The following is a 25,610-nucleotide window of genomic DNA, read 5'->3' as shown; positions in this document are numbered from 1 at the left end:
CCCCTTCCCCAACATTTAGAAATGTTGGGGGAAATGTTCCCTGTTCCCTAATGCAGGGGAATCATATACCATAGTCTGAAATATTCTTTTCTAATAAAGGAAGCAATTACAGAAGGCTTTTATTTGTTCAAAGTAACCAGGCTATAGATGCAAAGATCCCCAACAACTCCCCTAATACTACTTCAAAACAAACATATCAAACTTGATTTTCAAAACCCAGATTTTGTGTGTGTGTGTGTGTGTGTGTGTGTGTGTGTGTGTGTAAAATATATAAAGCAATGCAAGAAATTATTGAGCTTCATCCTCTGGACAAGAACGCAAGTTAGTCTCTTTTCATAGAAAGCAATTACAGGGGCACCTGGGTAGCTCAGTCAGTTTTGATGCAGGTCATGATCTCATGGGTAATGGGATTAAGCCCCACATTGGGCTCCATGCTCAGCGTGGAGTCTGCTTCTCTCCTTCTCCCTCTCCCTCTGCCCCTCTGCTCGCTCTCTCTCTCTCAAAATGAATAAATAAATATTTAAAAAAAAATTTTTTAAAGCAATCACAGTTGGGATGCCTGGGTTGCTCAGTCAGTTAAGAGTCTAACTCTTGATCTCACTTCAGGTTTTGATCTCAGGATCATAAATTCAGGCCCTGTGTTGGGCTCTATCCTGCGTATGAAGTCTACTTAAAAAAAAAAAGTTTTTAAAGCAATTACAATTTGAGGATGCTTCCTATTTGCCTCTTTTGCCAGCACCAAGTCTACCTCATCTAAATCTTTCCATTTCATGAACAACTTGAATTCTCTGCTGCTGTCTATGGCCCCAATTATTCACTCAGGACCAAGACCTCTGGCAAAGCCTCTTGGTTCATCAGCAACATCTCTTTTCTTCTTTGATTTGCTATAATCAGATTCACTGTCAGGTACAGATAGTCTTTTTATACCATCTTTTTCTTTACCAGCTTTGAAGAATAAGAAATGCTTCAATTAAATCTAGACAATCTGAATTTTCTTCAAATTGCCAAGTATTGTCAGCATCTATGAACCCATTCCACTTCAGAAAATACTCCACCTTCCCATTCACTACACAGCAGTCCAGATTTTTCCAACACAAATTCCTCAGGCTCTGACTCTGCTTTTTGTTTTTTGTTTTTTTAAGATTTTTATTTATTTATTTGACACAGAGAGAGCACATGGAGAAAGAGTGGCAGGCAGAGGGAGAGGGAGAAGCAGACTCCACATTGAGCAGGAACCCCGACTCAGGGCTCAATCCGAAGACCCCAAGACCTGAGCCAAAGGCAGTCACTTAACCAACTGAGCCACCCAGGCGCCCCAGACTCTGCCTCTTCTGCTTTTTTTACTCTTTCCATTCTCCTTCTTTCCCTTTTTTTTCAGAGAGGGATGGGGGAGAGGTAGAGGGAGAAGAGAGAAAATCTTAAGCAGACTCCATGCCCAACATGCAGCCCAAAGAAAGGCTCAATCTCTAAGATCATGACCTGAGCCAGAATTAAGAGTCAGATGTTTAACTGACTGAGCCACCAGGCGCCCCTAATTTGACAGCCTTTGTAATGTAGTTTAATTGGAGGCTATTTTTTATTGCAGGCTTGAAGTGCTATTATTCACGTCCTCCCAGCTGCTCTGGGTCTCCCATGTCCCGGCCGGGCATGCCTCAAGCTCCAGCCACATCTGAGGAGGAAGGGCCTGGGGAACTGCAACAATAACACTTTTTAATTTGTTTATTCATAGCTCCCTTCACTAAAAGACAAGCTCCCGGAATGCCTGGGTGGCTCAGCAGTTGAGCATCTGCCTTTGTCTCAGGGCGTGATCCCAGGGTCCCCAGATCAAGTCCCACATCGGGCTTCCTACATGGAGCCCGCTTCTCCCTCTGTCTATGTCTCTGCCTCTCTCTGTGTCTCTCATGAGTAAATAAATAAGATCTTTTAAAAAATAAAATAAAATAAAATAAATAAAAAGACAAGCTCCCTGTGAGCAGAGACTGTCTGGGTCTTCATCTTGCTCTATCCACAGCAAAACCATTGACCATCCTAGACTACTGCTGACCACACCATAGGCACACTCTATAAACATTTATTTACTGAATGAACAAATGAGTAAATGAGCATTTACTATGTATAAGGCATTACATTAAATATATTTCATACCTAATTCATGTAATCCTTTAAGTAGCTCGGTTAGTAAAGAAAGATGCAAAATTTGAACCTACATCCTTCTGGCTCCAGAGTCTATTAATTTAACCGGTATATCAACAAAACTGTCTCCCTCGTTGAAACACTTGGTTCCCAGATATAAAAATGGGTTTGTTTTTTTTTTTAGCTTTTCTTTTTTTGTTTTTGTTTTTTTTAAGATTTTATTTATTTATTCATGAGAGACAGAGAGAGAGAGAGAGAGAGAGAGGTAGAGGGAGAAGCAGACTCTCTTCAGGGAGCCCAACGTGAGACTCGATCCCGGGGCTCCAAGATCAGGCCCTGGGCTGAAGGCAGCACTAAACCGCTGAGCCACCCAGGCTGCCCCCTTTTTAGATTTTCTTTTGTGTTACACTGAAGATCAAATAGTGAATGCTATGATTTAAATAATTAGAAGTTTAGCAACTACACAGCCCACTATCACTGGGGACTCCAGGCTTTCCTGAGGTTCTGCAGACAGGTAGACTTTGGTCATGGTTAGGCCCACATTTATCTCTGGATGATTTCTCTGAACTCTATATATATCCACAACATGTAGCACACTACATCATTCTCATCAGAGATTAAATAAGGTAATGATATTACATTAGTATAAAATATAAGCGTTAGTAAATATGGTTTTGAAAAAGGGATACCTCTCTCTCCTAAATATTATACAACCAAAATAAAATTTACATTACTCAATATTTCCCACTAACTCAGAATTTCAAGATGTTGTGAGTGCTTGTTTATTTCAACACTCTATATATTTATTAAATTATACTGAAATATATACTCCAGATTTGTAATTAGACATAATAATAATAGCTAATTTTTATTGAGCATTTACAAAGTGTTAGGCAGGCATTGTGCTAAGCACTTTGCATATATTAACCATTTGAGATGGGTTGTATTATAATCTCTATTTTAGGGGTGCCTGGGTGGCTAAATTGGTTAAATGTTTGCCTTTAGCTCAGGTCATAATCTCAGGGTCCTGGGATGCGCCCCCCCTTCTGTACTCAGCGGGGAGTCTGCTTCTCCCTCTCCCTTTGTCCCTCCCCCTGCTCATTCTCTTTCTCTCTCTCTCTCTCTCAAATAAACAGATAAAATCTTTTTTAAAAAAAGTTCTTAATCCATATTTTATAGTTTCAGAAACTAAGGCCAAATTCAAACAACTAATAAAACTAGGAATTAATGTTAATTGACACACTTAATGGGTAAGATTTAATAGAAATCTTACATTTCTGAAGGTATATACAGCAAGAGCAAGAGCATTGTAAAATATCTACAAGTGTTTACTATTCCTATTTTTTAGTATGTCATTCCAAGATTTCATTGTACATATAGTTTTTTTTTTACATATAGTTTAGATTATTAGTTGGATTTTTTTAATGTTTTCTGTCCTTTCCTTAAAGCATGTTATCTTCATTCCTAAAAAACATTAAAGTCAAAGAAATAAAAATATCCTGTTTGCTCTTAAACTGGTAAAACCTCATGGTCAGCTTTTGGAAAAGAGCCCAAGAGAGCCTGTGAATACAAGTGTAAAACAATTATGTTATCATAAAACAATTACAAAAATTTCTTCTGGTACGTCATCTTATACAATTCCCTTTTCCTCCTATTTTTCCCAGTGCTCTGTAAGGCCTTCTTTGGATATGTCCCCTTACTCTACTTCCCATTAACTTTGTAGTGCCCTCAACCTGCCCTTACCCACTCTTGGGTAGCAATAAAACATGCTGTAAGTTGTAAGCCCAAGTGGGTTGAGACATGGTGTGACTTCAGGGCCTGGTCTAAGAGGCTAACAACGTACCTCAGGACCCCAAGACATCTAGATTGAGCCAGGACCCGTGGAGTAGGGCAGGTAGAATGGGCAAGCCCTGGCAGCAAGAGGTTCTAGTGTGAACATGGTACATGTTATGAACACTGCTACTACATCTTAAAGTCCGTAGCTGTCATCACTAATTTATCAGAATCATGTCAATGTGAGATTCAGGCAACCACTACCAATGCATTGGAATTGATCTGCTGCTTGAAACCTAGTGCCCATCCGTGGTAAAGAAGTTGGTAAGGCTGAATAAGGCTGTGCTAGTACTTTCCTTTAGTGTGGCTCCAGACAGCCCCTAAGCCTACCAGGGACAACCATGTCCCCCCAGATGCAGGAGCTGCAAGGAACTGGACATATCTGAGCCAAATGGAGGGACTGGAGTGAAAGTCAGAAAATCTAAAAAGAATGAGAAAATCTGGTGGAAATTAGCATATGGTGGTAACAAAAGGAAAACAGTTATGCCCAGGGCAAAAGGTTATGGCAGCAAAACTAATTCCAGATCCCATCTGCTGATGAGTTGCATCTACCAACAATCTGAATGCCCAAAGCAAAGCCATACTAGGACATTACAGGTACTAGCAGTAGACTTTTCTTCACAATTCTCCCTTTTCTCTTAAACTCACTCAACATCTTCAAGGCTAATATCAAATTCTACTTTTCTACCCTGGAATCTCATTCCCAATTCCATGGTTATAGCAGCCTGCGATGTCTCTTTAATGTATATTTAAAATCATTGGCAACACAAATCATGGAAAACCATAGTGACTCACAGCTCTCCCCTAAAACTATTTCTCCTTTAAACTTAATACTACAGGCTGTGCTCCCATTTCACACAAAGAATGAAAAGAAACACAGGACCTCAGGATCATCTGATTTTTGTCCACTTTTCCACCAAAAAAGAAGAAGAAGAAGAAGAAGAAGAAGAAGAAGAAGAAGAAGAAGAAGAAGGATGAGACCAAAGGAGCAGAACCAAGGTCCCACTGGAGGAGTCAGGCAGGAGACAGGTTCCACTGTCTGGCAGAAGTTTGCTCTGGGAGCAGCCAAGTGTGAAGTGGGGAGGAGGGGGAGTACAAATGGCAGGGCGAAAGAGACCTCAGACTTTTGACAGTACACAACAGCATGACTCCTCTGGGAGAGGAGTGGGGGTGTGTGGGGTAAGTGCTAGGAAGCTTGCACCCTGTGAAAGAAGAGCTGCTGAGTGACTCTTAAATGATATAAGCAGAAACTATCTCTAAGTCCTGAGCCACTGAGCTCTTGGGAGTTCACCTTGTTAGAAAAGCAGACTCCAGAATGCCTGGGTGGCTCAGTGGTTGAGGGCAGATGCCTTTGGCTCAGGTCGTGATCCCCCAGGGTCCTGGGATGGAGTCCCTCATCAGGCTCCCTGCAGGAAGCCTGCTTCTCCCTTTGCCTATGTTTCTGCCTCTGTGTGTATGTGTGTTTCTCATGAATAAATAAATAAATAAAATCTTTAAAAGAGAAGCAAACCCCACCTGGCTCTGATCAGAACCCTAACCTTGAGCAGGGCACCTCAGATTCCTGACCTGGAAAATGAGTTGGGCAGGGGAAGGGAAGGAAGAGAGTTGATGATTTTATGACAGAAAATGTTTGCTGAAGGAAATGCCTTTTTTTAGAGACAAGGAAAGGTGAACAGTAGAAGTCTCTCAATTCCCAGGTACAGGGCTTTCCCTGAGAAGGTTTCTCTCCTGTTTGCCAGCCCTGTTCTCTCAATGTCCTACCCTTCTCTCACCGCCCACTCCAGGGCCTCCCAGCAGCTCCTGTGCAGCTCCAATGGCCAATCTGCATCCAATCCAATCCACTTTCCACCATCTTTTTTTTTTTTTTCCAATCTTTTGGTATCGGTTCAGACCCGATTTGTGACCCATACTTTCCACCATCTCTGCCTTTAGTGCTTGTAGCTATTCAAATACTTCCACCACCTCCTCTTCTTCCCTAAAATGATTACTTTCTCTTTCAACTGCCTTCTTTCTTTTGCTTCACATGGTCACCATTAGTTCAGAAGCTCATACAAGTCAGTTCAACAAATATCTAGCTCCTCTGTTGGTAGAATCTTCTGCAGAGGATACAAAGCTAAAGGAAAGAGAGATTTCTGCCCTCAGGAATCTTTGAGCCTGAAAATGGTTATCACACACACACACACACACACACACACACACACACACACACACACAAGTAAATCAGAATAAATGTCCTGGATTCTTTGGGGGCTTCAAAGGATGGGCATTCATATGTGACTGGGGGATCAGGAGAGGCTTCATATAAGAAAGAGCATTTGAATCATGCCCTGCTTTGCAGGGCTAAGAGTGCATAATAATAATAATAATAATAAACCATGAACACAGAAGGAAGAAAATCTCACAACATTATCAAATAGTAAACAGTCTAGTTCAGCCAAAATGGAAGTCCTGTCTTGGTTTTCCAACCCTCATATTTGACCACATGAGCTAATGTGTTCTGTAAAAACGGTGGAACAGAATAGTTGAAACCGGAATATCAATAACATGCATAAGTATGTGCAGAAAGGCATCAAATGCCCGCCTAAGTCTTTATCTAATCAGTGATTAAAGCAAAAGCTTAGGAAAACTAATTTAATACTGTCCCAGATGAAGCTTTTTTAAGAGCTCTGAGTCTACCCTCCAAATAACATTGGGGTGGTTTAGCAGAAGCCTTTGGAAAAGAGTGACCTCACCCCTTGTTCAATAACCCAGAAATGAGGGTCCACTCTGGTGGTGAAAGAGCAACACCTGGAGAAAATATCTATGTTGTCTCCCCTCTTGAGGGTGACACTGGGAGAGTGCTGTGACAGCCAGATCTACACTGATTTTTTCTTTAGGAAGACTGAGTACAAGATGAGGAATATTTGCCCTAACTAAAGAAGGTAGAAAGCTCCAAGATCCAAAGTAGGAAGTCAGGTCCAATAACAAGGAAGACTAGTCAGGAGTATTATTCCATGGACGGATGACATGTATAGGTGTCAACCAGGGTTGTGAGACCAGGGGAGAGGTGGAGAGAGTTAGGGATTGAAGGCCAAGAGCTCTGAAGCAGCAACAGCAGCAGAGGCCACAGTAACTAACACACATCGAGGTTGCCCTCACCCTTGTCCCCCTTTACACTTCTGATCTAACCATCAGGCAAATGCACAAGCTCTAGAAGGTTCTGGTACAGTATAAAGTTGGTTCCCTATGGAAAAAATGATTGAGTTTCCCACTAGTAAAAAAGCTCTGGTTTCTTCCACCTATTAAATAGGGTAGAAATTACCTTCCCTTCTTCAAGGAATATTCATGATGCTCAGATTAAAAAAAAAGTGTAAGGAAAAATTGAAATGAAGTTTTAATTATTTTACAACTGCACCTACATATTGATAATCCAAGAATCAGCCAATATATATCAATGCCTTCCCATGCCCCCAACTTTACTCAGATTTAAACTGTAGCATATTTCAAAGCAACTTGGCGTGGGGTCTTTTCTGAGGATAAAGAGACAACACCCCTCCTCAAAAAATCCTTTTATTTAATCAACAAATATTAGTCAACAAATATTTATTGTCGGTCACTATCAAATTCAGTGATTACCATTCCATTCCCACACTGATAGGTGTCAGTTACAGGCAGGCAGTCAGAAAGGATTACATTTTTAAAGCTGCTCTTTTAACATAAAGATACATGGTCTTTCATTTTAATCCTGTTCTTGAAATGTGCACATTAATCCACATATTACCAAGAAGCTATTTTTAAATGTTATGTGGAAATTTTAAAAAAACCAAAAAACAAAAAAACCATATCCAGGAGATCACCATATACCCGAGTAACAACCATGCAAATAAATGTTTTACTTTTTTTTTTTTTTTTTTTTTCAAAAACTCACATCTACCCAAATAGAAATTGGTTTCACTGATATGTCTAATGGTTCTCAATGTTTTTCACTAAGTGATATTTTAGAGAAAACCTTTGAAATCTTATATAAATGAGATGGGATATCTATTTGGAGATGGCAAGAGACCCTTTTTGATCTCTTGAAAGTCATTTCTATTTTTTAAACCTTGTGGTGATGAATCAGGAAACAAATACAATGCAAACAAGAGTGGATTGTTTACTGTAATTTATCTAAAGATAAGAAAAGAGGTAGAGTTTAGGTATATATAGAATTGTAATTATTTTTCAAAAATTATTTTTTATTCTATTATAGAAAAAAAATAAGAAAAAGTGAGTAAGACTGCATTATCACCACAAAAGAAGAAACGCATAAGAGGAGTCCTACCTTAAAGTAGCTTCAATGGGCAGCTCGAAAGACTGAATCTCAGCCAGGACATTCTCATAATTTTGATCTGGGTCTTCTTCCAACATTGCTTCACGTGCCCCTGATTTTCCAGCTGTAGACATCAGATTTTGAGCACAGAACAGTTGTAACTCATAAAAGAAATAAGGCTTTTGTTCAATTATTATACACGTTCTCTGTTTACCCAGAGTAGCAGCAAAAACTGAGCTCAAAGTCTTACTTCATGCTATCAGAATCTTTGCTTCCAAGAATGTTGCACAGCTGTTGCTGTCCTGTCTCTACTTATAACATTTTACTTATTATTAACCTTGACACAGTTCAGAAAGTTCCTGCCTAATGTCAGCTATGTCTATTTATTTGTTTCTCAAAGATAGTCACTGCAAACTTGGGCAGGAATTAGAACTATTGCACTATAAAAATTTTAAATACAATTGACTTGTCAGGGTACATATGTTAATATTATTTACGCTAAATACATAATACAAGCCACACTCCTAGTTATTCCTACAGTTATTCCCTTGCCCACAAACCCGAGCAGGTAGCTTAGCCAGGAAAAATGTGACATCTTACAGGATATGATTTTGAGGCCACTGGGCTCATTCTTTGGTTCCCCATCTCCTTCACTTCTCCACCCTAGTCACTGCTATGTGGTTGTTCATTCACAGAGCCATTCCTTCTTCTGTCCCCTGCTCAAATTTAAGTGCTCCTGAAAGCAGTTAGCTTCTAATCCTTGTTAGTCACTTAGGCCTCACTGTGAAGGAGTTGGCCAAATCTTTACTACAGAAAAAGTTTTGATGGGGAGGGAGCAAACATGAAGATATCAGGGTGTTATGGGGGCTGGTTGCCACTGAGAGGAAGAAAGAATGCAGGAAATAAAGGCCCAAAGTATCAAGGGAAAATATGGCCCACAGCCAGCCCCAAGAAGGACTAAAAGACACTAAATGGGCACATATTTCCCATCACCATTTGCATTAGATCTTCCTCAAGTCTGAGTTTAACCTCATGCTTTCTTGCCCACTACTAGAAAGTAGGTATTTAAAGGGAAGGCTAAGGGGTGCCTGGGTGCCTGGGTGGCTCAGTTAGTTAAGAATCTGCCTTCAGCTCAGGTCATGATCTCAGGGTCCTGGGATATAGCCCTGTGTCAGGCTCTCCTTCTCCCTCTCCTTTCCCTCCTCCCTGCTTATTCTCTCTCTCTCTCAAATAATTAAATAAAATCTTTAAAAAATAAATAAATAAAGGGATGGCAAGTGACATTCTTCCATATGAACCTATTTTTTTAAGTTTTTATCAGATTTTTAAGTTTTGCTCTGTAAAAAAATTGAAGTTATTTCTCCTAAAGATGTAGTGCTCAATAACCAAAAGACATATGTCATAAACTGCATCAGTTTTTCACCTCTCCCTGCATCCATACCCTCGCCAACCCCTCACTTAGGGCACTGTGTTCCCCCTTGACCCACCACTTTGGGTTCAGCTTGTAACTTCAGCTGGCCAACCATATATGAGCTGAAAGGACAGCATGTGAGCTCTGAGCCTAGGCTTTGTGAAGCATCCCATATATTTATTTGTCCTCATAGACCTCTGCCATCCCCTGGGAACACCTGCCCTGTCTAGCTTCCTGGTCCAAGGACAATGAAAGATACATGAAGCAGGGTCATCATCCCTACTGGCATATATTCCCATCCAGCTGCAGCAGCTTGAAGCAAAGCTGCCCACCCAAACCTGGGATAGGTCAACCATGCTCCACTGACCCAGACACATGAGCAATAACACAGGGTTGTTACTGAATAATGGGTTATGCAGCAATAGCAGATCAGTGTAGGATTCGTCACTCGAGTCCCACTGTTCATCCACTGCATGATGCAACAGGAAAATGCTTAACACCATTTCCCTCTGGAAGAAGTGATGATGTCCTCCTCCAAGACTGGACACCAAAGTGATTTTCTACCTTGGGTTAAAGTCATTTGTGTGGGAAAAAAAAAGTCATTTATGTGGAAAGTTTTAAAATTCATCTACCAAATTATCAGATTATTTAAGAACAGAAGGTCCGGGCAGCCCCTGTGGTGCAGCGGTTCAGTGCCGCCTGCACCCAGGGTGCGATACTGGAGACGCCGGATCGAGTCCGACGTCGGGCTCCCTGCATGGAGCCTGCTTCTCCCTCTGTCTGTGTGTCTGCCTCTCTCTCTCTCTCTCTGAATAAATAAATTAAAAAACAAAAACAAAAAACAAAACAAAACAGAAGGTCCATTTGATTCATATTTGTATTCCACATAACACGTAACACATTGCCCTATATACCATAGGTGCTCATGAAATGCTTATTGAATGAATAATAGCAAAAGCTACAAGCTAAGAGTTACCTCTGCCTTGTTAGGAAATGTTGATCCAAGTTATGCAAAAATCTCAGAATTCCCTATTGAGTTTATCAGAATCTGAGAATATATTAATAAAAGTACAATGAGAAATCACTCTGGGGGCTCCTGGGAGGCTCAGTTGGTTAAGCGTCCTCTTGACTTCAGCTCAGGTTATGATCTCAGGGTTGTGAGATTGAGCCCCAAATCAGGCTCCGCGCTGGGTATGGAGTCTGCTTAAGATGCTCTCTCTCCTTGGGATCCCTGGGTGGCGCAGCGGTTTAGCGCCTGCCTTTGGCCCAGGGCGCTATCATGGAGACCCGGGATCGAATCCCACGTCGGGCTCCCGGTGCATGGAGCCTGATTCTCCCTCTGCCTCTGCCTCTGCCCCCCGCCCTCTTTCTCTCTCTGTGTGTGACTATCATAAGTTAAAAAAAAAAATTTAAAAAAAAAAAGATTCTCTCTCTGCCCCTCCTCCCCCTAAAAAAGAAAGAAATTACTCTGGTCAGAAGAGAACATTGTTCACCACTATACTATGTTGTAGAGAATTCATAGGTAATGCCATGTACCCATGAACATATATCTGTGATGATCCATCCAGCCTCAAATATCACATAGTAAAAAAAAAACTGATTCTAGCAGACAGGAATATGGAGCAACTGGGTGATGTAATGAGCACTGGGTGTTATATAGGACTGATGAATCACTGAACGCTACCTCTGAAATTAATAATACCTTATATGTTAATTAATTGAATTTAAATAAAATTTCAAAATATTTTAAATAAAGTAAAATCCTAAAAAAATTGATTCTTCTCCCCACATACACCAAATTTTTATTTTTAAAACTTTCAAACTTACAGAAAATTTAAAGAAGAACACAGCGAACAGCCATATACCCTTCATGTGATTTACCAATTGTTAACATTTTGCCACGTTTGCTTTCTCTCTCTCTCTCTCTCTGTTTATTCAAGGGGATTTTATAATGTTGGCAAATGCTTTAATATATATTGTGAGAAAACTGTATTTCTTTAAATAGAGTATTTTTAGTGGTATACAGCACAACTTAATAAGTCACAACAATTTTGACTTATTGCTACTGCATGCCCCCATTCCTACTACACAGTGCTGTCACCCTCCTCCCCTGCAGCCAGCTCCCCCAGGAGATTCAAGGTCTTTCAACCTGGTTGCCTCTCTCTGCTCCTCAGCGCTCCCTACCCCTCCTCCACTCCCATCCCCCTCTCTTCAGCTCCTCCCACTTGTGGGAAGTGAATTTTCCCTCTGCCTCTTACTTTCTTCTAAGCTGTGTAAGACACAGGCAACAACTTCCTGTTTCCACTGGCTAACCAGCATCTTCCTTTTATTCAAAACTTTCCTTGACTGCCATTTCCTGTCGGAAGTCCACACAGATTGAATGAACAGGAGACCATCTCCTCCCGAAAGTAACAGTTAAGAAAAACAACCTCCCCTATCCCATCGTGCTGACAACAAATTCACCAAATAAGGAAAAGAAAAGGAGGAAATGGAAACATTTTTAAACAGATATATTCCAAGATGCCCATAAAAGAGACTGGTGTGTGTGACTGGAATGTTCCCAATCTCCACCCTTAACTTCTCCTCCCAGCTGGGGCTCAAACTGTTTGGACTACTTGCTAGGATCAAGCCTGACCACTGACAGGAGCAGCTTCAGTGGCCTTAGGCCAGTGATTTTTGTTCCTCCCCAGCCCCAAGGCAATGCCTGGAGACATTTTGGGTTTTTTCCTTTTTTTTTTTTTTTTTTTTTTTTTTAGAGAGGGAGAGAGATGAGGGGGTTGGAGGAGGGGCAGAGGGAGGGAGAAAGAGAGAGAATCTTAAGCAGGCTCCACACCCAGCACAGAGCCCAACACAGGGCTCAGTCTCACCACCCTGAGATCTTGACCTGAGCCGAGATGAGTCAGACGCTTAACCTACTGAGCCATCCAGGCACCTCGGAGACATTTTTTAATGCCAGAACTGGAGGTGGGTAGTGGCCAAAGGTGCTGCTAATATAGTACACAGCACAGTCCCCCACAACAAGGACTTTTCCATCCCAAAATGCTAATAGTGCTGAGGTTAGAAAATCCTGCCTTAAGTGGATCTTCAAGACATCATCAGGCTATGTGTTGTGTTGATAATGGCTCTGTTACTGAGGCGCCTGACTGCTTTTTTCTTCCTCTGAAACTGAGTCTCTATCTTATTAGTCTGCTAGAAACCCTAGTCCCTCTAGAACTAGAAACTGACCTTTAAAAAAAAAAAAAAGTTTTCTATTCGAATAAAACTTTGTGAATAAAAATTTTGTAAATAAAAGCTGCCTTTTAATTTAATTTTATTTTTGAATGAAAAAATATTTTATTTATTTATTTTTAAGATTTTATTTATTTATTCATGAGAGACACAGAGAGAGAGAGAGAGAGAGAGAGGCAGAGACACAGGCAGAGGGAGAAGCAGGCTCCATTCAGGGAGCCTGATGTAGGACTCAATCCCAGGTCTCTAGGATCATGCCCTGGGCTGAAGGCAGTGCTAAACCGCTGAGCCACACAGGGCTGCCCTATTTTATTTATTTTTGAATAAAAACTTTTTGGAAAATAAAAAACATCAGGGGCATCTGGGTGGTTCAGTTGGTTGAGCATCTAATTTTGGCTCAGGTCATGATCTCAGAGTTATGGGATCATGTTCAACATGAGATTCTTTCCCTCCCTCCACCCTTTCCCCTACTCATGCTCTCTCTCTCTCTCTCTCTCTCTAAATAAGTAAATCATTAAAAAAAAACAAAAACAAAAAAAACTCCTCAGTCTTTTTGAGGTAAGGTAAGCAGAGATTGGGTCCTTATTGTTGTTCTGCTATTATATACCTGCAGCAATTCACACCATGGCTGACACGAGTTAGATGCTCAATAAATATTTGTTCAATAAATTATCTTGATACAGCATTACAATGCTTTGTAAGTAATGGACAACCAATAAATATTTAATCTTGATATCACAGTTTATCTTATAAAGGCTATCTCAAATAAGATAGATAAAAGTTGTTTTAATTATATTAGTATTATTTTTCAACACTAGAAAATCTTTTTTTTTAAAGGGTCAAGTGAGATTTTTATTTTTATTTATTTTTTGTTTAATTTATGACAGTCACAGAGAGAGAGAGAGAGAGGCAGAGACACAGGCAGAGGGAGAAGCAGGCTCCATGCACCGGGAGCCTGACGTGGGATTCGATCCCGGGTCTCCAGGATCGCGCCCTGGGCCAAAGACCGGCGCTAAACCACTGCGCCACCCAGGGATCCCAACACTAGGAAATCTTTTAGGGTATGCAGTTAAACCTCAAAACTATAGCATTATACTAAAATTTAAGTAAATTTTTTTTTTAAAAAAATACATGCTCACTGGAAAAATAATGGAGAAAATATATAAGGAAATCAAGATCCTCCCATCCAAAAATTACCAGTTATTAATTTTATGAATATCCTCCTGGATATTTTTTCATATATTCAAATACATAATGTTTTAAATAAAATTGCCTCATACTATAAAAATATAAAATAAAACTATAGCATTATTATTTTCAGGATGCTCACAGCAGTATGGTTTGTTATTAAAAAGTTAGGGTTTGTTTTTTTTAAGATTTTATTTAGGGGATCCCTGGGTGGCTCAGCAGTTTAGCGCCTGCCTTCGGCCCAGGGCGTGATCCTGGAGTCCTGGGATCGAGCCCCACATCGGGCTCCCTGCATGGAGCCTGCTTCTCCCTCTGCCTTGTGTCTCTGCCTCTTTTTCTCTGTGTGTGTGTGTGTCTCTCTCATGAATAAATAAATAAAATCTTGGAAAAAAATAAAGATTTTATTTATTTATTTGAGAGAGAGAGAGAGCACAAGGACGTGGGGCAGAGGCAGAGGGAGAGGAAGAAGCAGACTCCCTGTTGAGCAGAGAGACAGATGCAGGGCTCAGTCCCTGGAGGATCATGATCTAAGCTGAAGGCAGACTCTTAACCAGGTGCCCCAGAAAGTTTTTTAAGAAATATCTATGGTAAAAATAAAGAAAGAAAGAAAGAAAGAAAGAAAGAAAGAAAGAAAGAAAGAAAGAAAGAAAGAAAGAAAGAAATATCTATGGTATCCAAAAAGGTGGCTCCACGGAGCCATTCCTTTTTTTTTTTTTCTATCATCTTCAAAACTCAAGATGTAATATTTCATTACAAAATGCATTTTGGTCTTTCCATGGATCTGTGTTTTCTCAATAAACTATATTCCTACTGTTCTTTGAAGGATAAAATTTTACATAATTAAGAAAACTGTTTTTAAAAATCTGTTCTAAAATTCTGCTATAACTCATCACATTTTTCTATTTATAAAATCTTAGAGGACATGTTTCTATGAATATTATAATATCATTACTGTTATCTGAGCTTCTATTTCCTGGAATATGCCATAGTTTTATATGACTCCAAACCTTTATACATGCTACTTCTTTTGTCTAGAATACCTTCCCCAAACCTGTTTTCTCATCTATAGCCAGAGATGACAACAGTAGCACCCACCTCATCCAGTTGTTGTGAAGGTTACATGACCTTTAAGCATGTATTAGCACTCTAGAGAGTGTGGCACCTGATGAGCATCAGTGTCACCTGTTACTATGATTTATCTTTCGAGGCTTTGTTCAATGCCACCTCATTGTATAGAATGATTTGCTACTATCTCCCATAACTCTTTTGAGCATGTTGTCTTTATCAAAGCTCTGATCTTTTAGTATTGTTGTTTTTGTTACCATACCGGACTATGAGCTACACAAAAGTCGGGAATGGGCCTTATACTTCTTTATATTCAAAGCGTCTGGCGTGACACTGGGCACATAGCAGGCATGGACTCAATGATTGCTGAATGAGTAGAAGACTTTGGCAAGAATGACAGAAATAATACTGACTTTCCAAAATAAATATGATTAGTGTCCACTGCTTAATTAAATTATATTTTCCCAATTTGACAAGAAAATTCTGGACTAATCGTTTTAATTAACTGTGATTATTCCTTTCTTTATCTTCATGCAAATCTGAGGTGTCATTAAGAGAAGGCTAAGGTAAAATCTCTAACACCTACAATGTCTGTTTCTTGAGTTCTCAATAAACATAATTGATATAGATAGAATAAGTAGCTTCACCAAATAAATATTTTGAACCTTAGGCATCGTCTGTTTATTTTGTTGGGGTCTCCTTATTTGGAAATTTTTAGGGTGCCCTTGCTGATCTTTTCCCAAATGTCAGTCTTGAACTTTTGAATTGTGGCCAACAAAGAATGAGCAGTCTCAGCCCTACTATGGTCCTGGAGCTGGATTATGGCGCTACCTAGTGGCCAATTTTTGGCACATGGTCTGTTGAAACTGGCCCTTGCTCTTCCAGGTTTTAATTTTATTTTTTATATTGGTAATTGTGAAACATTATTAGAAATCACTGAGTACCTTGCTCTCTTTTTTCTAGCATTTCTGGCAACTGTTCGATGCATCATTTATCCTCCATTCATCTAGCTCAGAGCCCTTCAGCCGAACTGAGAGCATAAAGATATGCTACCAGGCCTATTATCAAGCTGCCAAAGATACACTTTTCTCCCACAGGAAAACCAGGATCTTTAAAGTAAGAATTCAGGACACTAACTTCTTTGGGCCATGCTAGGAGAGGGTAGGCCTCCATGTGCCCCTTCTGAGCACACCCTTGCACCTCTGGCAGGCGGCCCATAGCAAATGCACCCCTCCTTTGCGCACATTCTTCTAAACAATCATTCTCTTTTCCCTCTTTTGAAACCAAACAATTCCCTCAAAAATATGGTTTCAGGCATAAAATAGGAAATAGTACTAAACAAACGGAAATGTTTTGCTTTAAATCCTGAGGCCATTTGTTTACATTGAGAAATAGTTTGCATTCAAAGCCTATAATTGAAAAGAAACATGAATCATCAATCAAAAGGGGACTTTATAGATAAGAAATGAGCACCAGCCTGAACAATTGTATGAAACACGAACAACTCGGGTTGGGAGCTTTCGCTGAGTCATTTTTCAGGAAGTGGGCTGTCCAGGGAGATTTTTACGGGAGGAACAATTGACAATATTTTCATATTAATAACCTCCAGTTGCTTGATTGTTCTCAAAACTTTTGTTAATGAGTATTTTCCTGTTGGGCGAAGAAAAAAACATTAATCAAAAGACAAAACCTAATCTGATTTATTTTCATGTGTTTTGAGTTCTTTTCTTCTGTGATATTAAATATATTTAACAGTTGTAAAACATCCTTATTCACTGAACATAATATCAGGAAATAGTTTGTTTGAAAAATTTTTTTAAACATATGTGCTATAGCATATATTGGATACATTCCTTAGAGCCATTCCAAACTATCATTTTTGGATTCAAATTCCCTTCAAGCAGCAGCAATGTTTCTTCTTGGTTTGGTGCTGCCTCTTTTGCTTGACTCCTTCTGAGATTTCTCTCGGTGACTCCTCCGTTAAGGGACAAACAGTGTGGGCTCCTAGAGACCAACTAATAAGATGAGGCCATTCACACAAGCTCCCTCAGAAAACAAGGTTCCGAGCAGGACCGTAGAGAACAGACAGGGTCACTGCATTCCGTGCAGACTCCCACATATACACACTTTTTGGCCCATCCAAAGCAATGAGCTTCTCTGTCTCTCTGAGCTTATGAATGAGGGCTTGTGACAAGGAGCTTAAGTCACCTGGCCATGGGATTAGGGGAAGTAAATTGTGAAATAAGATCACTGTGTGATTATGATTTCTGTTAGTATCAACAATTACCATGCTTGTTGTCCTGATTTAACACAAATATATTTCCCACAACATGTCCTTGCCCCCACCTTCTGCCACCCAAGCCCTGGTGAGAAGGCCTCACTTCACACATACAATGTAGTTTTCCTTCTGTATTAGGTGATAAACATGGTGGGTCTGGCTGGGCAGGCAAGTAACAGAATCAAAGTAGGCTTCTGTGTAACATAGCAGTTATAGGCACAGACTCTAGAGTTCAAATCCTACCTCTGCTAATTATTAGCTATGTGACCTTGGGCTCTTTTCTATACCTGAGGTTTCCTTATCTACATAATAGACAAGCTCCTATCTCATAGATTTTGTTGAGGAGATTAAATTAATTAATACAAATAAGGTATTCAGAACAATGCCAGGAAAGCAGAAAGCACTACAGAAGCATTAGTGTTATGCCATTGCTTAATAAGGAATGATGTTATGAACCATTAAGGATGATCTTTTGTTTTTGTTTTTTTTTAATCAACTGCCTTATAATTTTATTATGGCATAATAAAGCTGTTCTTCTATTTCTTTTCCAGTGGACATGTGTAGATATTTCTCTGATGCTCAATGATCACAGTTCTGAAAATGTCAGTGACCCATAAAACCACAATGTTAAGAGACCACAATGCTCATATGTTTACTATAAAATTATTTCCTGTTTATGTTTTGTTAATTTATTCATTCATCTTTTAAAATAAAACTATGTATTTGAGAACCTACTGTGTATCAAACCCTTGAGAAGCTCATAGGTCAGTGGAGAAATTTCTCTTTATTCCAACTGGATTGAAAGTGGGGGCAGAGGGGTCTAGGAGTGTGATACCCGCAGTCCACACCAGGATAGCACACACACACACATACATACACACACACTGGCTGAGAGAATCCACCTGTGGGCTTCAAGATGATGCTTGAACACAGATCTAACCGTAGTGCTCATAATCACTATGGGATGCTGCCTCCCTGATTCATTGGAGCTTAAGAACCCAGGAATCGGGATCCCTGGGTGGCGCAGCGGTTTGGCGCCTGCCTTTGGCCCAGGGTGTGATCCTGGAGACCCGGGATCGAATCCCACATCGGGCTCCCGGTGCATGGAGCCTGCTTCTCCCTCTGCCTGTGTCTCTGCCTCTCTCTCTCTCTCTCTGTGTGACTATCATAAATAAATTTTTTAAAAAATTAAAAAAAAAAGAACCCAGGAATCCTTGAACCTTTCCTTCTATGTGTATTCCCAGTAATAACCACGTATTTGGTCTATTCCAGGCTTCTGGAGTTTATTTTTGGGAGTGTAGAGAATAATCAACATTAGAAAAAGAACCCCAAAACCTGGGGGGGGGACCTGAAAAAGAGACAGAGAGAGAGAGAATCTGATAAAACACTGCCATTTTCTTATACTTTTTCTTTATATCTCTCTGGCTCCTCCTCAGCCTCCTTCCCAGGTTTATTTTTGTCAGTCTGTCCCTTAAATCTAGTTGTTTCCAGGAATCCGTCCCCAACTGTCTTTTCTTCTTACTCTAGACTCCTATAAGTTCATCTTCCACTTGTGTGTTGATGAGTCCCAAATGTAGACCTACAATTGCACTTCTCTCCTAAGCTCCAAACTTCATTTCTAACCACCTACATAACATCTCTACCAGAATAGCCTGTCGCTATCACTTGACATTCCACATGTCCAAAACTGAACTTACTTTTCCTCTCTTCATCCATTTGGGCTGCTATAACAGAATACTATGGACTAAGTGACTTAAATAGCAAACATTTATTTCTCACAGTCCTGGAAAGCTGGAAGTCCAAGATGAAGGAGCCAACAAATTCAGTAACTGGTGAGAGCCTGCTTCCTAGTCCATTATGGCCATCTTCTCACAGTGTCCTCACAAGGCAGAAAAAGCAAAGAAGCTCTCTGGAGTCTCTTTTATAAGGGCACTAATCCTATTCATGGGGGTTCCACCTTCATGACCTAATCATCTCTCAAAGGCCACACCTCTAAATACCATCACATTGGGGATTAGTTTCAACACAGGAATTTGAGGGGGACACCATCTATAATACTCTCTTCCCACGTTAAGCCAGTCTCCACATACCAAATACCTACCTATTAACAATGATGTTATCCCCGAAATAAATATTTCTTTTTTTTCCAAAATAGGTATTTCTGAATCAATCTCTGCCTATCTCTGATCCACTAAGTCTGAGCCTCGTCACCTCTGGGTCTTTGTAGCTACTGGTCCCTTTATCTGGAATGCCTTTCCATCTGCCTACTTTGTGCAAATATCTATGTATTCTTCAAGACTCAAAACAGCCCCTTTTTCAAAGCCACCCTAGATTCTGGATCACTTCACAGAGGACATAATTTGTACAGGGGATGTACATATTTTATTTCCAATACTAAGCTATGAATTCTTTGAATATCACCTCTGGGCCTCACTCACCTTTGTAATTCTCAGAGCACTTACTACAGGACCTCATATGTAGAAGTCATCAATATATGTTTGCTAGAATGATCGACTAATTCATGTAATGAAACAGAATCCATGTGTTTTAGAGTAGTAAGCTATTTCTTCTACTACTCATCTTTTGTCTTCAAGTTTCCCATTACCTACTATCACTTTTCTGGATTGGTCACACTCAGAAATTTTGATGTTGTAAATAGTCGACTTTACAAAATGTTTTAGAATATGTTTGGCTTATAAGGCCTGACACAGGGATCCCTGGGTGGCGCAGAGGTTTGGCGCTTGCCTTTGGCCCAGGGCGCGATCCTGGAGACCCGGGATCAAATCCCACGTCGGGCTCCCGGTGCATGGAGCCTGCTTCTCCCTCTGCCTGTGTCTCTGCCTCTCTCTCTCTCTCTGTGACTATCATAAATAAATAAAAATTTAAAAAAGAATATATATATAAAAAAAAATAAGGCCTGACACAATCTGGCTCCTTACAGGGACACCTATTGTGGAGTAAAAACTGAGCTAATGACTAATATGAATTCCTTCACTTCAAACACCATATGATAAAAAGAAAAGTTTCCATTTATACCAAGCTTTACAGGGTTATGGTTCAATAGGTGATCTGTATGCTTCCTTTTTACTTCCAAACACATGTGTTCCTTTGTTTCTCAGGAAGTAATCATCATGTAGCCATGGAAATCAATGAGTGCAAAGGAAATGTTGCAGGGGAATAATGAAGCCAACTAACTCAACTTCACAAAAGCTGGTCACATCCTAAAATAATTAAAATACAACCATCCAAAAGTTCTTAGAGGAAGTGTTAATGGGTACTTGGTATTTTAACAATAACTTGTACAGTATGTGAGAGTATTTCAAAAATTCTAAAGCATTTATGTTATTGAGATGAATCAACAAATATTTATTGAGTGACTACTATGAACTAGGCCCTTTTACATGTGTTCCCTCATTTTATCATCTCAATAGCCATATGGAATAGCTCTTTTTGGTATTATTTCTATTCTACAGATTTTTTTTTAAGATTTTATTTATTTATTCATGAGAGACACACACACAGAGAGGCAGAGACACAGGCAGAGGGAGAAGCAGGCTCCATGCAGGGAGCCCGATGTGGGATTCAGTCCCGGGTCTCCAGGATCACATCCCAGGTGGATGGCGGCACTAAACCGCTGAGCCACCGGGGCTGCCCTCCATTCTACAGATTAAAAAACAAAACAAAACAAAACAAAAGAAACCACCCACTTAGACTCAGGGGTTAAATGACTTGCCCAAAGACTAGTAAGAGAAGACAACACTCAAAGAAACAAGCTCTTCCCACTAATCAGAATTCATCTTAGAGATGAATAATGTTCAGTTCCCAGCCACCAAGTCCTCAGTTCAGGCAGCAGGGGGGGGGGGGGGTAAGGTCAAAAAGGATGGAACCAGCTGTGTGTCCCCCTTATTTAGGAGTTTTCCTATAAATCCCACCCAGTAACTTTTGCTTTTATCTCATTGATCAGGAGTTACTTTAGTGACATGCCCACATCTATCCACACATGAGGCTGGGAAAGATAGAACAAAAGATATTTGATCACAGTGCCATTTTGAATGTAGTTAGGATTCTATGACTAAGGAAAAATGGTAAGAATAGGGAAATGAATATAGGGGAGGTACCTATAGTCACAGCCATCAAAGGTGAAAAAGCAGAAGGACAGTAGAGCCCAGACAAAAGATCTAAGTCTTCAAAATGGAAGAATAATTGAGTTTGAATCTCAGTTCTACTACATTCCAGATGGAGCAGAAGTGGCAAAACCAGCTAGAAGGTGGTTTGAACCAGGGTGGGTAGTAAAGGAGATGGTGAGAGGTGGTAAAATTCTGAATATATTTTGAAGGTAGAGTTAACAGGATTTGTTAATGGATTAAAACACAAGGTATCAGAGCAAGAAAAGTCCAGCTTGATGCCGAGATGTTTTGTTTTTTTTTTAAGCAACTGGAAGAATGAAGTTGCCACTTATTGAGAAGGGAAACAATATAGGAGAAGCAGGCTCTGGATGGGGGTCGAAGGAGAGCAGAGGCACAGATATAGATTAGACCCCCAAGTGGAGATGTTAAGTTGGAAGTTGGATATATGGTGTGGAGCACAGGGAAGTGGTACAGACTGGAGGTATAAATTTAAAAGTAATTGATAGGGATGCCTGGGTGTTTCAACGGGTTGAGTGTCTGCCTTCAGTTTAGGTTGTGATCCCAAGGTCCAGGGATCAAGTCCCAAATCGGCCTCCCAGCAGGGAGGCTGCTTCTACCTCTGCCTGTGTCTCTGCCTCTCTCTCATGTGTGTCTCTCATGAATAAATAAATAAAATCTTTTTAAAAATTTTTTAAAAAGAGGAAAGGAACAGAGGGATAAACTGGAAGGGGAAGGAGGAATGAGAGTTTGTTTTTATGATGAGAGAATACTTATATGGTACTGGGAAAGAGGGGAAAATTGATGCAGGAGAGAAGGGAGGAGTGCTTACAGCAGAGTCCTTGACTGAACAGGAAAGGAGTACAGTCTGGCACGTACATGGAGTTGTTAGCCTTTGGTTTTATTTTGTTTGTTTCAAAGATTTTATTTCTTTATTCATGAGAGACACACACAGAGAGAGAGAGAGGCAGAGGGAAAAGCAGGCTCCATGCAGGGAGCCTGACTTGGGACTCGATCCTGGGGCTCCAGGATTATGCCCTGGGCTGAAGGTGGTGCTAAACCACTGAGCCACCCAGGCTGCCCTAGTTGTTAGCCTTTGTAAAGAGTTTGGACAGTTCACCCAGAAGAACAGGAGGGAAGACAGTCTATGAGCCCTGATGCTGGCAAGTAGGTAGTTGTGGGCATGGAGGCTATGGAAGTGTCCTTCGAGGGCTTCCATTTTCTCAGTATATAGGAAGCAAGATTATCATGACAGTGAGGATGGGGAACTCCTGGTTTAAGTTTGGGGAAGAGAAGAAAGAGTGTAAAAATCATCCCCTTCCAGTAGAATAAGCGAATGAAAGGCCTTGGGAAATATAGTATGATTGCTAGACAGCCGTAAGACTCTACTAGAGATGAGTGATCAGCAATGTAAAATGAAACCAGTTGGCTGGCTTGATGGTATGTTTTTCTCTGGCTTTGTTCAACTGTGTGGAAGGGCGTAAGGAAAAGTCGAATTTAATAAAGGTTGTGGTTTAGCTAAGTAAGTTTAACCAAGTAACAGAGGGACAAGGGAATCAAAAGTATGTTCAAGGGAGTGATGAAAAATTTGACCACAGATTTAAGCTGAGTAAGGAGGGAAGTAAGGACATGAAAAGAGTGAGGGGCAGTGAAAATATAGTTGGATCAATGTTTCTTAGGTTCCAATGGAGTTAAAGGATTGTTGGAATTCACAGAGTGTGTGAGCACCCACAAAGAAATTTAGGTCTTAATGATGCCCAAAGATGCTAGAATTTAGGGGCTTGCCAGCGTGAGCTCCCAATAAACTCACCCCAAAATAAATAAATCAACCCTACTTAAGCAAAATCAGAGAAAGATAAATACTGTAGGATTTCACTCATATGTAGAATTTAAAAAACAAAACAAACGAACAAAGGAAAAGAGAGACAAACCAAGAAACAGACTCTTTTTTTTTTTCAGACTCTTAATCATAGAGAACAAACTGATGGTTATCAGAGAGGAGGCCACTGGGGGGATGGGTGAAATAGGTGATGGGGATTAAGAGGACACGTATCATGATGAACACTGAGTAATGTATGGAAGTGTTGAATCACTATATTGTACACCTGAAGCCCATCTAGCACTGTATGTTAACTCTACTGGAATTAAAATTTTAAAACTTAATAAAATTTTTAAAAAATTAAATAAATCAGTCTTCTTCCTTCTCAATCACTGACAGAGAGAGTGACCTCATAACGTGGCATGATTAAATCCTGTTGCTGGATTCCAGATTTTCACACACTTCCTGCCATTTCCTGCAAATAGCAAAGTAGAGATTCCAGTGGACTATCTGACATGGCAGAATGCCAGGTCAACCAAAAACTCTCATTTCTATAGCCTGAAGAGAACCGAACATCAGATCTCAGGTAGTTTGTTGTGTTAAACAGATTTCAAAGCAAAGTCACATCTGTTTTAAGCAGTTCCACAGCAGCAAGGTTGCTCTTCCTTGAGCCCCACTCTTGCCTCAGGTGTGGAATGGAGCAATAAGCCAGAACCTCTCTGGCCAAGCTCCTTGGACAGGAACAATAAAGAAACTAACACCTTGGGCACGTAAGAAGAGAAGAGAAGCCCCCAAATCAAACATCTCAGGAAAACCATTCTTTCTGAGTGGAGTGTCAGGGCCCACTTTTCCCAGCCAGTATCAAATGCTCTCCCACACATGTTCATATCATTGACTAAGATCACAAAATATCATAGAATCAAAAGGACACTTATACAAGTCAGGCTAAAATTCTTTCTCTTTCTTTCTCTGCACAAAAACCTCAAAGTTTCTTTTGATGTCTAAATCCATGATGCCATAGTCAGGCATTTTCAACTTCCCTTATACAAGTCTCTTGTCAGGATTTTAGGATTTTAAACCTTTATCTTCGTTGAGTAACACAGCCATGGAAGAGAGGAAATGGTCAATTAATAGCCTTCCCCCCAAACACACACCGCCCTTAGTTTAAAAAAAAGAAAAAAAAAACTCCCAGCAATAAATATAGCACCAACAGGAGTTCTGAGTAAGTGTGAGTCTACTTGATTACAGCAAACAAAACCAGCAAGTCATGTGTTTTGCTTTCTTGAAATTTAAGAGAAAAAAAGGTCATTTAAAAAGTTTAAAATAAGCATCCAACACTACTCCTCTTTCAGTTTTTAGTCAAGTTCTACCTTACTTACAATACTTGTCACCCTTCATAAATCTCAGATCTTATAAAAGGTTGAACTTAGATTATAAAGTAAAGTTTGGCCCTCAGAGATTGGAACTGAAATCAGAATGTCCCCCTTATGTGAGTTTAAGAAAAAGCCTTAATGGTTCTTTTTAGTGTGGGGTTTTGGGTTGAGTAGTATTTAAAGCACTAAACTGTCTCTCCAGTATTTGAGGGGATTAGGTTTAGAGTTCATTGTGTTGACTGTCTTTTGAAAGATTAGATAGTTTAGTTAGGCTCCTACCGACCATGTAAATGTCCCAGTGTTTATTGACTGTCTGCCGTCATTATCAAAGACTGAACACAATCGACACCTTGTAAACAGAAATCCCATTATTTTTGTGCTACTGATAAGATTTACTGAGGATTTTATTTTTTTATGATTGACTAACCATTTAAAAATATTAATACAGTACAGGACAGCATGATAAATGAGTATGCATTCAGTCAACAAACTTGCCCTTTTGTTTGGAAACTACAATCTTATTTTGCTTGTAGATGATAGAAATAATTATCTGTACAGTACAGTGCTCTGTTTAAAAATGCTTCTTGGGACTCCTGGGTGGCTCAGCAGTTGATCGTCTGCCTTTGGCTCAGGGTGTAATCCTGGGATCCAGGATGGGTTCTGCATCGGGCTCCCTGCGGGGAGCCTGCTTCTCCCTCTGCCTGTGTCTCTGCCTCTCTTTGTGTGTCTCTCAAGAATCAATATAAATATAAAAAAAAAAAACGCTCCTTAAGTACATTTGGATGTGTTGTATGCATTTCAACTAATCCTCCAATGATCCACAAGAGTTTTATGTTTCTATAGAAAGAGGTCTTAAATTTTTCAGTACAT

At 40.1% G+C, this 25,610-nt stretch overlaps 1 pseudogene; it reads right to left on the bottom strand.

The window, feature by feature from the left end:
- Positions 1-288: 288 nt before the first annotated feature.
- Positions 289-1,375, bottom strand: LOC129515533 (chromobox protein homolog 3-like; annotated as a pseudogene).
- Positions 1,376-25,610: the final 24,235 nt, after the last annotated feature.

Source organism: Nyctereutes procyonoides, unplaced genomic scaffold, assembly GCF_905146905.1.
Source record: "Nyctereutes procyonoides isolate TBG_1078 unplaced genomic scaffold, NYPRO_anot_genome, whole genome shotgun sequence".
Classification (NCBI taxonomy): Eukaryota; Metazoa; Chordata; class Mammalia; order Carnivora; family Canidae; genus Nyctereutes; species Nyctereutes procyonoides.
Note: the sequence above shows the minus strand (reverse complement) of the source record. Positions and strands in the feature narration are given on the sequence as shown.